This window comes from Erinaceus europaeus, chromosome 15, assembly GCF_950295315.1.
Source record: "Erinaceus europaeus chromosome 15, mEriEur2.1, whole genome shotgun sequence".
Taxonomy (NCBI): domain Eukaryota; kingdom Metazoa; phylum Chordata; class Mammalia; order Eulipotyphla; family Erinaceidae; genus Erinaceus; species Erinaceus europaeus.
The window spans coordinates 62,763,796-62,779,746 of NC_080176.1; the positions used below are offsets into that span (position 1 = coordinate 62,763,796).

A 15,951-nucleotide genomic window follows, 5' to 3' on the forward strand; every position below is an offset into this window, starting at 1 on the left:
AACAAAGTTTTGGTTACTATTTTCAATTTCAAACATTTTCTAATTTCTACATTCTAATTTTAGTTCTCTCAATTTTAGAATTAGAGATTTCAGAGAGTAGTTGCTATCCTGCTATACTAAGTTTCTAATTTAATTGTACTAAGACCCGAGGATGTATAAAGGAATTAGTCAACACTTGCTTTGAGGTCTAGAACTTTTCATCTTTATCTTCCTTTTTTATCTTTCTTAGATTATTATGGCTTAACCTACTACAATTACAGCTTTGTTAAGTTAGCCTAGTAATTGCTCCAACTTCACATCAACCTCTAATTGCCAGAGGTAGTGCCACAGGGAAGTGCTTAGGGCTTAAAAAGGGTACTGGTGCTCATGAAAGACCCCTGGGAATCCCCTGCAGCCTTTCACCAAGTAAGGCTACAGCAAAAAGACAACTAACTGTCTGTGAAGTAAGAAGTGGTCCTGAAGGTCCACAGAAGAAAAATACAGTTTCCTTAGACTAGGGACATCCTGGAAGAAGAGAGGAATAAATGAGTGTAAGCACACTGAGATTCCCAAACTTTCTTCCACTGGTTCTAGCTCCCTAAATACTAAGAGTCATCAGTCAGATCAAGACTCCTGTCTGGAGTACCCAATCAAACAAGTCAGAAAGACAGCAGCTACTAATATTGAGAGTTTACCAATAAACAGCCCACCCAGACACTACAGTGAAACTGAAAGGAGACACATTCACCTACATATTTACTCTCCAAACAACTTTCAGACCCCCTACACCTTCTTAATCACAATTAGTTTGAAGGAAAATGAACAAAAAGAGAAAAACACATTGTCAAGAAATGAGACTAAACAATAAAAGGAAACACTAAAAAAAAAAAAAACTGGTAAAGCCAGAGAAATAGAAGATATAGTAAGACTGAACAGCCTATTTTCAATATATATTCAAAGACTACAAGAGTTCTTCTTAGCTCAAGATAGCAGAAATGAAGAAGTGGTGAGAATCTCTTACAAAGGAGAACAAAAGGTAAGATGGAATATAACAGAGAAAGATGAAAAAAAAAAATCTGGAGGACCAGTTCAAAATGTCCAATGTTCACAGAAGAGGTTCAAAGTTCAACAGGAGTTCCAGAAAGAGATAATGAAGGGTGGGGCTGGGTAGGTGTCAATTAGAGAAAAAGGCAAGTTCCCAGACAAGACCCTCCCAAGAACCAAGACAATAGATGAAGACATGCCCACCTCAAAGCCAGTGGCTTTGAAAGTTCAGAATGCTGGGTGGGGTGCAAAGAAAAGTTTAGAAGGAGAAAGAAAAAAGGAAAAGAAAAGAGAAAAGAAGGGAAAAAAGAAAAGAAAGTGCAACAGAATGGCTTCAGTAAAGACAATAGTAATACAATATAAAAAATGAAGTCAATAGAGCAATATCTTCATAATTCTGGAAAAAATCAAAACCTTCCATACTAAAATTCTAGTATAAGTCAAGGTAGCATAAAAGCGTTTTCAGACATCTAACACTGCCAAAGATTTACCCATTACACAATCTCTCCCAAGCAAAGTCCTGAAAGGTTATGTTCCTTCATCAAAAAGAGAAGAGTCAAAACAAGAACGGCATGTAAAGCAGAAAGGAAGCTGACTGCTGCTATTAGGTGCAGAAGCAACTAGCACAAATAAAACCTGTAACTAAGAACAATGTCAGGCTTCTCTTCAAAGTGAACAAACATCGTAAAAATCAATGGAAGCATGACCTTCACTGATGAGACCCACTTCATCCTGGTAAATGGTGGAGAGTAAATGAGACAATAAAAAGAACAGGCTGGTGTTTCTCTTCACCAACAGCTTTGTAAGAGAGTTCTGATCTCAGATTACAATTCAAAAAACAAAATCAAATACTGACAAGAAAATTCTCATTTCTTCAGAAAGACATGAAATTTTTCTATGCAAAAATTCGTCATGACTTTTCCAACACCCCAATATAAACTAAATGTATTATCCAGATTAGCCAGTGAATAGTGAAATCAATCATCACAATGATTATATTAATTTACCCCCAACATACAGAAAGCATTGTCATTTCAATGAATTGTCAGTATTCTTAAACAGACATTTCCACTATTTTTGTTCTCAGTATCGTACATCTAGTGTGGACTTTACACTCACAGCTCCTCTCAGGTAATTCTAGCTACAGTGAAGTATTCACTAGTCAAAGTTGGTAGACAGAACAGTACAAGCAGCTTACACCAAAAAAGCTAGAAAGAGGGGCCAGGTGGTGGTACAGCTGGCTGAGTGCACAAGTTACAATGCTCAAGAACCTGGGTTCAAGCCCCCGGTCCCATCTGCAGTGGGAAAGCTTTGTCAGCGGTGAAGCAAGGCTACAGGTGTCTCTCTCCCTCTCAAGTTCTAGCTGTCTCTATACAATAAATAAATATAATTATAAATAATTATGTATAAGTAAAGATAATTTTAAAAAAGTTAAAAAGCTAGAAAGAGTGGTTACATAGAGAGTGGAACTGAGCATCAGAATGTGGGAGATTTTTCTTACCATTTTGTCCTTTTTGAATTTTGTACCATGTACAAAAATGAATGAAGTGCATTCCCTAAAATTGTAGATGTCCTCCGATCCACCTCTAGAAATCTCTCATATATGATAACTAAACAAAACTTTCTTACAGAAAAATTTGCTATAGTTTTTAAAACCATACAACTGGAAATAATCTAAGTGTCTAAGAGAGGATTAATGAATTGTTAATTTGTGAATTATTTATAATTATTAATTTTGAATTAATAATTATAGATTTGTGAATTAATAATTATTAATTAATGAATTATAGGCATCATCCAGAAGAATATATAATCAAAAAGAAAAATAAAAGGTGCACTTAATTAGGTAGTGACATGGGATGTGCAAGCTGCATTGCTAAGTAAATATTTAACTATCTATATTAAAAGGTAGTAAGTGCATGAGGCTGCTCATACCTGCATAGAATCTCTGTAACTAGGGGGCCAGGCAGTGGCTCACTTGGTTAAGTGCACATTACACTGTGGAAGGACCCAGGTTCAAGCCCTGTTTGGACCCCCCACCTGCAGGGGGAAAGCTTTGTGAATGGTGAAGCAGGTCTGCAGGCATCTTTCTGTATCTCTCCCTGTCTATATGTTCCCCTTCCATCTCAATTTCTGGCCGTTTCTATCCAATAAATAAAAAAAATCTGTAACTAAACTCCAAAATCTGGTAATGCTACTTGCAGCTGGAAAGGAAACTAGGTGGAATGAGACAGGTCTCTTAAAAGACTTTTCACCACATAACCTGTCATACCTTTGGAATCTTGAACTATAGTAAGGTAGCCAGCCTCCAATGCAGTGGGGGCCAGGTCTAACCTGGGGCACACACGTGGCAAAGCATTCTGCCAGCCTTAACTAAGTGTTGAAGAAAATCACCATTTTACATCTAGCTGTGGGTCTGCTTTTATTTTCGCCATTTGAAGCTGATACGAAAGGCTCGAGCATGTGTGTGTGTATTCTTTTCTTTCCTCCCAGTATACACCTCCCATGGTTATTCTCCTTTTCTGAAAGGGATTACAACCCATTCCCCAAGACTAAAGTCTTTGTCTAGTGAATTTCCCAAGATTAGCTTTAAATGCTGCTAATTTTTGTTACCAGGAGGACTTCTCTCCCTGCCTATCAGAGCAACTCTATACATGAAAGGTGGCAATCTTACCTTCATCAAGTACATCACAGCAAGAGAAATGGACCATCTACATGGTTCTAGAATGCCTGGGTGGCTTTAAAAATCCTAGATAGAGTAAAATTAATAATGCGATACCAAAGAAAAGTAGTAAGTAAAGAAATTGAGAAATGACCCTTACATTTGGAGGTTCAATTTACGGATGATTTCTGAAGGAGCAGCGGGGAGGGGAATGTGAAAACATTGCAAAAAACACAAAGTTCAAGTCGAGAACAAGGAAGTGATTGAGTATAAAAAACAGCGGGACAGGGGTAGGTAACAGGCTCATACCTGAGGCTCCATAGTACCAGGTTCAATCCCCCACACCACCATAAGCCAGAGGTAAGCAGTACTCTGGCAGAAAGGAAGGAAGGAAGGAAGGAAGGAAGGAAGGAAGGAAGGAAGGAAGGAAGGGAGGGAGGGAGGGAGGGAGGGGCGGACAGGAAGGCAGGCAGGCAGGCAGAAAGATTTCAAGAATCTTCAAGTTGTAAAAACTTGCAAAAATATTCCATAAATTTTTACTTCAAAAAAATCAAGTTAAGAGGGGCCAGGTGGTGGTGTTCCTGGCTAAACACATACATTTCAGTGCACAAGGGCCTGGGGTTCAAGCTCCCTTTCTATCTACCCCTTCCTTCTCAGTTTCTTTCTCAATCTCTATCTAATAAATAATTAGGTTTATTTTTAAAAGTAAAGTCAGATACCAAAAAGTATTTGAAATGTGATGGTGCTGCTTCACACAGAACACCTATGGTTCTTCGGTAGTGATATTAAACCAATATCAGATTCTTAGTAATCTATGATCAAACATATACAGGGAAAAAAGCAGATAAACATGGGCTGCTGCAACTGGTTTAATTAGAGAGATCAGGACAAAAGAAAGCATTTGAAAACATACACCAAAAACATTAAAAAACAAAACAAAACTTGGGAGTTGGGTGGTAGCATAGGGGGTTAAGTGCATGTGGCGCAAAGCGCAAGGACCGGTAGTGTAAGGATCCCAGTTTGAGCCCCTGGCTCCCCACCTGCAGGGGAGTAGCTTCACAGGCAGTGAAGCAGGTCTGTAGGTGTCTGTCTTTCTCTCCCCCTATCTTCCCCTCCTCTCTCCATTTCTCTCTGTCCTATCCAACAACGGACAACATCAACAGCAATAATAACCACAACAATAAAGACAATAAGGACAACAAAAAGGAAATAAATATTAAAAAAAAAAAACTCAAGATTTCTCAATTCTCACTGTAACTGATTTTTCCAAAGTTGAAAGCTACTAAGGAAAAACATTGCCAATCAGAAACTTAAGTTGTCCCGATGGAGAATATCCAACATCAACAATAACTACAACAATAAAACAACAAGGGCAACAAAAGGGAATACATAAATATTTTTAAAAAATGAAAAGGAAGAGAGGGGGAGGGAGGGAGGGAAGGAAGAGGAGGAAGAAAGGGAAGAAGAAGGAAGGACTGGAAATTCAAAGTTTTGGCTTTTCATTTGGGGTGGGTCCTTTACAGTTACTTCACTGCTGAAGTCGGGCTGACTTTTTTAGACTGAATGAGAGAAAGGGGCAGGAAGATAATACAGCAGTTATGCTACCACTGAGAAGTGCCCTGAATGACTGACACACATACACACACACACATCTCTACCTCCCCCCCCCCCTCTCCCCAGTGCTATAGTACTTCCATGTGTTGTACCAAGGGCTCCAACCTGGGTCGTGCATATGACTCAAGCACTGTTCCAGGTGAGCATGGCCTCCAGAAACTACTTATTCTTTCCCTGAGCTTTGTTCCATGGTTAGTAAAATATGTGGACTAATTTTATCTAAAACTCTAATTTTGGCACCAAGTTTGTCAACATAAAAATACACACTGGTGGGGCCTGGTGGTAGAGCAGGTAGCACAGCGGATTAAGCGCAGGTGGTGCAAAGCCCAAGGACCAGTGTACAGATCCCATTTCGAGCCCTGGGCTCCCCACCTGCGGGGGGGGGGGGGGGGTCACTTCCAGGCGGTGAAGCAGGTCTGCAGGTGTCTGTCTTTCCTCCTCTCTGTCTTACCCTCCTCTCTCCATTTCTCTCTGTCCTATCCAACAATTACAGCAATAACAATAATAACAAGATAAACAACAAGGGCAACGAAAGGGGAAAAAATAGCCTCCAGGAGCAGTGGTTCATAGTGCAGTGATAACCCTGGAGGCAAAAAAAAAAAAAATACACACTGATATATCATTCCTGGGTAATAATAAGAAAGCATCCATCTGTCTGTTAGAGGTCTAACTCTAATTATTGAGAAAATTTAGTATTCCTACTGCCCTTCAAATCTCAGAGGCCCTGACTGCTGCAGCAATTCGCAGATTCACTAAATGGGTACAACCCCGAGTGCAGAAGTGCAAAGTCTAGAGCAATGTTGAACAGTGTTTTCTATTAGATTATACTGAACAGTTATTTCCTCCATCACTGGTAGCCACATCTAAAGTGTTAAATATACACACACGGCTAATGACTACCATACAGGTCAGTGCAACCTGCCGCAAAGATCCTTCTCTACATCTACTATTACTCAGTGGAGTTTCAAAGGCTGTGGGAGACAGAGGAGAAAAACTCAGTATGCAGGGCTTCATCCACTGTCCGTGCACAGCATTTTGGGATGAGGGGGAGGGACCCTCACAGGGGCTTTACTGCTTCAGGCAGACTTTTTCAGATAGAGACAGAAGGTAAAGAGAGAGGAAAGAAACCACATCACTGATGCTTCCTCCAGTGTGGTGAGGTTCTAGCCTGAACACTAACAGCAAGTGAGCTGTTTTGCTGACCCTTTTGGTTCTGGTTTTTTCTGTTTGTTTTTTTTTTAAGGTTTTCTGATAGCTGTGAATACATGGTGTGTATACGGATAGGTGTATATACACACACACAGTTAAAAAAAAATTACCGTTTTAAAGTAGAAATGGCCAACGCACAAACATTAGGCAAATGCAGGACTTTCCTCATACTTAAACTATTAAGAGTTAACCCACCAGTTTATAGAAGCTACTGCCTACCCACCAGTCTATAAAGTAAAAGGTTGGTCTAAACATGGAAAATTTGCATTCACTGCCACAGAGAATCTCCAGTCAACAAAAAGTTTCCATAGTTCATTCAAAGCAAAAGAGAAGGCTTACATTCCATCGAGCAATTTATGAGTTTATTCTGTAAATTTTGCAAATCAGATTCACTACCTTACATTATGTAAAAAGGACAGGTGAAGGTGAAGCATTTTCTAATGTTTATAAGACTACACCCATTATCTCCTGGTAGAAATCTGACAGGTAGCTAAAGCATATAACAATACAGTTTACTTTAGACACAAGCAAAGTACAAGACTGGTTTACTATGCTGCTTTCTCAGACTCCCCCCCCCCTTTAATTATAGCACACAAGGTAATGAGCTTGATAGGACTTTGAGTGGCTCCTACAGATTCTTCCTTACTGACTGTAATAAACCTAAAGCCAGGCCATTCCTACTGGAAGCGGAGATAGTGTATGGCACCGTAGATTAGATTCAAGGAAATTCAGGTTTTCAGATGCAAAGTAGGGATGTGTACAGAAAAGACTGGGGTCTATACTCTTGCCACTACTCTACCATCTTGAAGCCAAAGTATTTTCATACAGAACTACTTGGAAGAGTTAGCAATAAATTCTAATGAAAATAAATCACCGTTGGATTTCATCTTTCTTAAAATTACAAACCAGAAGACAAATTTACCAGGCACATAGCCATACGACCATACCATCCTGAATGCATCCAACCTCGTCAGATATTCTGAGTGCGGGTAAGTTACCTATAGGAAAGTACCTAACCTATGGGTTACCTGTATTAAGCTAGACCAACCACAACACTCTATAATTTAACGTGTGTTTCGTGAAGTCACACGATTACCCTACCATCTCTGGGCACCTGGCCAAATCAGAGGCAATGTCTAAATCTACACAAATTAAAAAATGTACTTTCTTCCTAAGAAATTACTGAAATTGAAATGTCTCCAGAATCAGCATCAAAGTAGGCCCTAGCCGAGCATACCACAATTACACATATACAGAACTGATCAAAGCTGATCAGAGACAGACAGGCAATAAACTTCTAGCTCTGCACCTTTAGATGAAAAACACTGGAGTCTGGGTAGTTAGTGGTGCCCCAGTACAAAGCATATGTCACAATGTGCAAGGACTCAGGTTCAGTCCTCCGTCCCTACCTACATAGGGGAAGCTTCATGAGTGCCACAGCAGTACTGCAGATGTCTCTCTTCCTCTTTACTTCCCTTATTCCTCTCAATCTCTTGCTACCCCTATCAAATAAATAACATATACTTAAAAAGCAGAAAAACAACTGGATTACTTTTATACTACTGGTTTAAAAATATGTTTTACATTGCCAAGACTATATATTACAAGGCTACTGAATAACATCTGATGAAGAAGAGAATTCAAAATAATTTTCTAGTGGCTGGGTGGTGGCACACCTGGTTGAGAGCACAGGTTACAATGTGAAACCAGGTTCGAGCCCATGGTCCCCTCCTGAAGCAGGGAAGACTTTGTGAGTGGTGAAGTAGTGTTGCCAGTATCTCTCGGTCTCTCTTCCTTTCTATCACCCCCTTCCCTTTTGACTTCTGGGTGTCTCTATCAAATAAATAAAGATAATGAAAATAAATAAATACCTAGGCTAATAATGGACAGAAGTCACATTTAAGAAGCATGAAGGATTGAACAGAGGTAGCCAAGGCAATCTCTAGCACACTATCAAAAAATCATGAATGGGGAGTCGGGCGGTAGCACAGCGGGTTAAGCGCACGTGGCATGAAGCGCAAGGACAGGCATAAGGATCCCGGTTTGAGCCTCTGGCTCCCCACCTGCAGGGTAGTTGCTTCACAGGTGGTAAAGCAGGTCTGATGGGGGAGTTGGGCGGTAGTGCAGCAGGTTAAGCGCACATGGCACAAAGCACAAGGACTGGCATAAGGATCCTGGTTCGAGTCCCCAGCTTCCCACCTGCAGGGGGAGTCACTTGACAGGTGGTGAAGCAAGTCTGCAGGTGTCTATCTTTGTCTTCCCCTGTCTTCCCCTCCTCTCTCCATTTCTCTCTGTCCTATCTGACAATGACAACAATAAAAACAACAATGGCAACAAAAGGGAAAATAAATAAAATTAAATAAATAAAAAGAAATTATTAAAAAAATATTGTGATGGGCAAATAAAGCTAAAACATAATCATAGCAGGTACAGTGAATTTTTCATGAAAAAAAAATCAGATCACACTGTTTTACCTTTTAAAAACACTAATCACCCTAAATGACAATCCAAAAATTGTAGATTAAACCACTCTTTAAGAAGATTTTTCCCTTGTGGTCTGGGAGGTGGCACAGTGGATAAAGCATTGGACTCTCAAGCATGAGGTTCCAAATTCAATCCCTGGCAGCACACATGCCAAAGTGATGTCTGGTTCTCTCTCGCCTCCTATCTTTCTCATTAGCAAATAAATAAATTCTTTAAAAAAAAAAAAAGATTTTTCCTCTGTGACATAGTGGATAAAGCATTAGACTCTCAAACATGAGGTCCTGAGTTCAATCCCCAGCAGCACATATACCGGAGTGATGTCTTGTTCTTTTTCTTCTCTTTTCTCATTAGTAAATAAAAATATTTATTAAAAATTAAGAAAAAAATCTGTCCTTTAAGTTTCCTCAAACATGATTTAAGTTAATTGATGAACATTCATGACAATACTTTCAGGTCTGGTCCTGCACTAAATGGCTCCAGGCATGCTAGTTAAGGCTTTGAATATTTGTTTTTGTGTCCTGCAGATTATCTCTATTATCCTCACCAGGCTGTTCTGTTTTTTCTTACAATAGACAGTAAGCTACCAGTTCTCCCATCCTCTTACCTCCACAAGCAGCACACTCCCCTCCTCCTTAGCTCCCACCACAATCTACTGGTCCCTAATATGTGGCTGTGGTCTTTGAAACCGGATAACTTTGCCTGTTAGAAACATTTGAAATAAATGCTAGCAAATTCTGATTGATTCCTTGTAACTAAAACTGAAGGCATGGGCTTTTAATAACTTGGCTACCCCAAATTTTCTTTGTCTGGTTCTCAAATGTATTTTACACTAAATCAAAAATGAGCATTTAAGTAAGCCATTTGGGTTTAAGAAGTAAATAAACAAAAGGAAAACCAGAAGTAGAAGAGAGTGGAAATGGGACCATCTGAGAGGGTTCTTCTGTCTGAAACGTTGTAGGTATCTGAATTGCTAACATTCATTCCTTGTAATCGACTTAAAGAGTAGGTGGCAGAAAATGAAAGCTCCATGTAATTTGCTCAAGGTAGTAACTAAAAACACATCTATCTACAGGCTTAGGCCTCCGATGCCAAAACTTACAGCAATGCCACTGCACAAGCTAATCTTACTTGTGGTTTAGCCAAGTGCTTTTTTACACTTTAGCTCTCATAGTCATCAAAACGTGACTGTTTCAAGTTTGTTTTCTTTCCCTAACCAATGGATAATCAAAGTAAGGCCAAGTGTTTTTTGTTTGTTTATTTTTGTTCTTATTATCATTTATTTATTGGATAGAGATCGCCAGAAATCAAGAGGAAGGGGGAAACAGAGAGGGAGAAATATCTGCAGCAATGCTTCCACCACTTGTGAAGCTTTCTTCCTGCAGATGGGAACTGGGGGCTTGAACCTGGGTCCTTGCACATGGTAGCATGTGCAGTCAACCAGGTGTGCCACCCTGCCTCCATAAGGCCAAGTGTTTATCACTGGAGAGCAAAAGTGCTTCCGGATGACTGGCCATATTTTCAGTTTGTAAAGATCATGCAAAAATGGGACAGGTTCTTGCCCAAAGTACACTGTTCCCAGGGATACTATGAGTTAACACTTGACACCTTCGCTAGTGTTGTCCTCCACATTTGATAGAAAGCAAATATTTTAGCATACTTTAGAAACAGGATCTGTAATAAGTTATGAGCTCCCTCAATTTATACACTAACATGTTTTTCTTTTTCTGACATTTGAGGATAGAGCAAGAGGTAGAATTTCCACTAATTTCATTAAGGCACAGAGCATATCTGTTCCCTATTACATACTTTTATTGCCTAGTCCAGGCCCTGACACACAGCAACTCTATTTGTTGAACAAATTAAAAGTGTTACCTGCTTAAAAATAAAAATAAGTTATTTGCTCATAAATATATCAGCTCTCCGGAATTAGCTTTGAAATCTTTTTACCTTACATAGTCTAACATACCCTGGCAATACTTTGTAGAAAACATCATTCCTTACAAAAACTAAGAACTTAAGTGTGTTTTTTAAAGGAAACCTAAAAGACATACCCCTCTCCGTCCTCTAAAAATGATTTCTTGTCCCAAGAACATGAATAAACCACCATCTGCCAGATGGCACTATGTACAGTTTTTATATGCATTACAAAAATACCTGCGTATGTGTGTACAATATATAGATATATATGACAAAAATGAGAATTCTGGAGTCCTGAAGTACATATACAACCTACAGACTCAAAATCAAACAAGAAAAAAAGGACATCTAAAAGCCCAAAGAGAAAAAGTTCTTTAAGAAAATATTTTGCAAAAAAATTCACATCAGGTTATGTAGCTACGTTGAGTGCTTTTCACTCAACTTTTCTCCCTCAGTATGATGTACCAAGTATGGCTACGTAATAGTAGAATTCACAATATGAAAAATGAAGAGACCTTTGCCATCTTGAAGCAGAAATAACCTTTGTTCCCACTAAGGAGACTTTCTGCTGAAAGATACAAAATCATGCCCAAAATCTCTATGTAAGAGTTAAATTAATACGAAGTACTACAGGCCACAAACAACAGGAAATTACCCTGCACAGCTTCTGACAAGACTGTTATTTCATGAGCCTTACAGGAGGGTTAGCTCTGACCACTTATGACTAAATGCAGGTAAGCTACAACCTTGACAAAACAAACTTCTGCCCCAACACCTAGTGTGAAATCACTTCAGGAGCTATAACCACCAAGGATAAAACTCAGCTCTCTCTAACAGCAATTTCTTGTTTAAACACAGAAAGTCCATAAATAGATGTTTCCAATCACATAACAATAAAACAGCCACAGAACTTCTTTAAACATAGTTTTAACGTTGAGTATGAAGTGAGCTGATTGACAATTCGCTACCACAGCAAACTAACTTTTAAAATGCAATCAGTATTACTTCCTGAACTTAAAAATGTTCACTAAGTGAACTGTAGGTAGAATTGTTTAAGAGCTGTTTTTGCTGAGAAATGTTATGCATGTACAAACTATTGTATTTACTGTCGACTGTAAAACATTAATCCCCCAATAAAAAAATTTAAAAAAAAAAAAAAGAAAATGAAAAGAAAACAGGGAAACAGGTTACAAGATAGCTCAGCTAGGAGAGATTACCTCACCATGCTCAAGACCTCTGGCTTGGGCCTTGTGTTTGAGCCATGGCACCACATGCAAATACCATTGCACTTGGGGAAACTCCATAGATGATGGAGCAGTGCTGTGAAGCTTTTCCCTCTTTCTCTGTATCTCAAGTAAAAAGCATGGGGGAAAAAAAGTCTACCAGGAAGCAGTGGAATTGTAAATGGGATGCCTCTGATGTTGCAAAAAAAAAAATCGTAATAAAATTAATGAAACAGGAAAAAAAAAAAGCTGTTTTTGTTGTTGAGCAAATGCAAAGTAGTCTTAAAATCATGATAAATTTGTTAACTCCACGTTACATTTACTTACGTTTTCACCCATTTCTTCACATTGCAACTCATCAGCCTTCATTACAAATTGTATAATGAAGGGCCCCATGACTTACACTTCTATGTAAAGAAAACTCAAAAGAGGGGAGTGGTGGGTCAGTGGGCAGAGCACATGCCTTGTGTGCTTGAAGCCCAGGGCTAAAACCCGGGCATCTCATCTCTTGTAAATAAAACAAATCTCTCGTCCGCATCATAAAAAAATTTTAAAAATACAACGGCAAGTGCATTTTTAGAACAGTAACAAATGTATTACATTATCAGACTCAAAGAAAACATCCTTGCAGTCAGTTGTACACGATTCAATTTACATTAAAATCTGGGGAAAAGTAATCAAGCTTATGGAATCATTCAAAATGCTCGAAGTTAACTCAAATTCCAAGGAGCCTTTGTACAATGACAGAAATATCCAAACAAGCCTTCCCATTTCCTCAACAATTATTGAGTATGTAATTGTTTTGAATCGCTCTGAAAGTTTAACACACCAAAATTAAGAAATCTGCCAACTATAGCACAAGAGATGATTCTGATGGGGGAAGGGGGGCGCCTCCTATTTCCAAATGAGTTTTGACTGGTGATCTCTTTTTAAAAAAAGAAGTTTGAGTGACACAAACCAGGAGCATTCAATGTTCAACGGGTTAGGAGGCAGGAAGGATGAGCAACAGCAACCTGGGCATTGCTTTTCTTTTGTCTGGAATCAAAATGAATCCACCGCTCCCAAAGGGTGAAGGAAGACACGAAAGTACACCACCTCCCTCCACCAAAGAGAGAGAGTAGTCCACACCCCCCCAAAAAAAAGAGAGCTCAAAAGTACAGAAAACCAAGTTTGCAATACCTGCCATCAATCAGCGCGGATTCCCAAAGGCGTGTGACAACCAATGGGCGGGAGAGAGAAAGAGAGAAGAGAGAGAGAGACAGACAAAAATAGAGAGAACGAACTTTCCCAAGCGGGCTGGGTCAGCCGGGTGCGTGTGCGCCCACTCGCCAGCCCGAGCCGAAACCCGAGCCGATCCCAGCTAACAAAAGGTTACAGGAGCCGTGCCGCCGGGCCCCCCAATAAAGCGGCAGCAAAGTATCCGTGCACGCTCCCAACTCGGCCACCACAACAAGTCCCGAGCCACAGCTCGGTTCCCCTCCTGGCGGCCGAAAAACCAGAAGCCAACTCTCCGGCGCGTGCTCGCGGCCGAGGGCAGGGCCCGGGCCCTGACGGTCCGGCGGCCTCGGGGAGCTCGGCCCCAGCCCCGACCCCGTCGCTCCGGCCTGTGCGGGGCCCCGCGCCCGCCGCACCCCGACCTCGCCACACCCCGGCCCCCGCAGCCATGTGACGCGGGCAGCCCTGCGCCCCGCGCCCAACACCAACACAACCCTCGGTCCCAGGCGGCCGGCCGAGCCGCGTTACCTGCAGCGAGCCGGCCGGTACGAGCCCGTGGGAGCCGGGGGTCCCGGACCTTTTGTTCCTTCCTCTCCCGAAGGGACTGAGGGGCTGGGAGGGGAATGGGCGCCTAGAGGAGGCGGAACTGAAAACACCCCGGGCGGCCACCCGCCCCGCCCCCGGCAGCGCCCGGTCCGCGGCTCGGCGGCAGCGCGGGACGGAAAGGGAGGGGAGGGAAGGGGAGGGGGCCCGGCCGCTGGCCGCCGCCCGCGGGGAGGGGGGTGGGGACGCGCTCCCCGCCGCCGCCGCCGCTCCTCCCTCCGCGCGCGCCGGGCCCGCCGCGCCCTCCCCCGCCGCGCCCGCCAGCCCACCTCCACTTCCGCCCTGAGCCCTCCGCCGCTGACCGCAGCGGCGCGGCGCACCCACCTCCGGGCGGCTAGCTCGGCGCTCGCTAGCTGCTGGCTGGGAGCTGCTTCTCCGCCGCCGCCGCGGCCGCGCGGTAGACCCGCCTCCCACCCCGGGCCGCGGGCCCCGCCGATTCGCCGGCGCAGCCCCGGGGCTGGCACCCTGCCGCCCGCTGATTGGAGCCCCCGGCCGCCCGTTAGGGCGCGAGGCACGCCGGCCGGGCGCAGCGTTCTGCGCGCACGGAAGCCGAGGCGCGAGGAGGAGAGCAGGAAGGAGGCAGAGCGGCCGGGAAGGCCGGGGCGCGCGTGGGGAGAGGAGAGTCCGCGGGCCGGGGGTCTCCCCACCTTCTTTCCCCGCGCTCCGTCCCGCCCTCCCGGCCCGACCGGCGGCGCGCGCAGCCAATCAGCGCGCGGGGTGCTCGGGGTGTGAGCCGCGCGTCGGGGGCCGCCAATCGGAAGAGGGACGTCGCTCGCTGATTGGTCCCGCCTCCCCCGTCGAGCGTGAGGTGAGGCGCGGCCGGCCGGGTGGCGGAGGGCTTGGCGGGGCGGGACGCCTCTGGTCTCGGCTGACTTCCTCTGGGTCACGCTTCCCCCGGAGGCTCCAGCCTGGGCCGAGGAGACTTGAGGCGCCAGGAGCGCGGTCCCCGATGCCGCCTCTGGGCTCTTCTCGCCTCGGGCCTTCGCCGGCGCCATTGGGTGGGGCCTACTGGGGGCTGCCGCCTGGCCCACCCTGGAAACTGAGCTGGGAATGGACGCCGCGCAGCCCCGGGGAGCCTGGGGGGCACCGCGGGGAGGGGCGGGGCGGCGGGCGCAGAAACGGGGGCTGCGGCAGCCAGGGTGCCCGAGCGGGCCGGGGCACGCCCAGACTTGCGAGTGGGCGGGGCCCAGATATAAATAAGCCCGAGGTGGGGGCTTTTATGGGCTTTTAGGGACTGGGTGGAGGACACCAAGTATTGTTTAACCTGTCCCGTATGTCTGTCTTCAGTAGAAAATAAAGATAGTACTGATAATGCATGTCCCCGATGGTCCTTCTGAAGTCTGAAAGATGAGCTGGCACGACGCTTCTTGATTTTTGGGTTATCTTCCCTCCCTCTCGTTTCTCTCCCCCCATCAGGTCAGTGTTCCTGGACCTGAACCCGGACCCCTTGCGAGGCTGCTCAAGATTGCGGAGGGTGTCGCTGCAGTCTGTGTGTCACGCTGATGGGCCTACCGTAGGGCCATCCAGGCTTCTGCTAAAGGCAACTCATTGCAGCAAGTGTTTTTGTTGGGCACTTAGTATATAGTAGGCAAGGAACACTATTGAGCCAAAGCTGACAGAGAAACATAGGTGGGGGCCCAGGTAGGGGCGCACTTGGTTAATTAAGCGCACACGTTACAGTGCTCAAGGCCCTGGGTTCAAGCCCCTAGTCCCCACCAGCAAGGGGGAAGCTTCACAGTGGTGAAGCAGGGCTGCAGGTGTCTCTCTGTCTCTTCCCATCTCTATCACCCCCTCCCCTCTCAATTTATCTCTGTCTCTAGCCAATAATAAAATGAATTAAAATATTTTTTTTTAATAATAAATGTAAGGGACCCGGGCGGTGGCTCAGTGGGTTAAACGCAGGTGGTGCAAAGCACAAGAACCGGCGTAAAGATCCCGGTTCGAGCCCCCGGCTCCCCACCTGCAGGGGAGTCGCTTCACAGGCGGTGAAGCAGGTCTGCA

The 15,951-nt window shown here is 43.9% G+C and overlaps 1 protein-coding gene across 5 annotated transcripts in view; it reads right to left on the reverse strand.

Moving 5' to 3' along the window:
- SMAD2 (SMAD family member 2) overlaps window positions 1–14,735 on the reverse strand; it is a 94,805-nt gene extending 80,070 nt beyond the window's left edge. For 3 of the 5 annotated variants that reach the window (XM_060173836.1, XM_060173837.1, XM_060173833.1), the window contains exon 1: window positions 14,275–14,590. The gene's annotated coding sequence lies outside the window, so the exon portion shown is untranslated. The other 2 variants (XM_060173835.1, XM_060173834.1) reach the window with 2 other exon arrangements.
- Window positions 14,736–15,951: the final 1,216 nt, after the last annotated feature.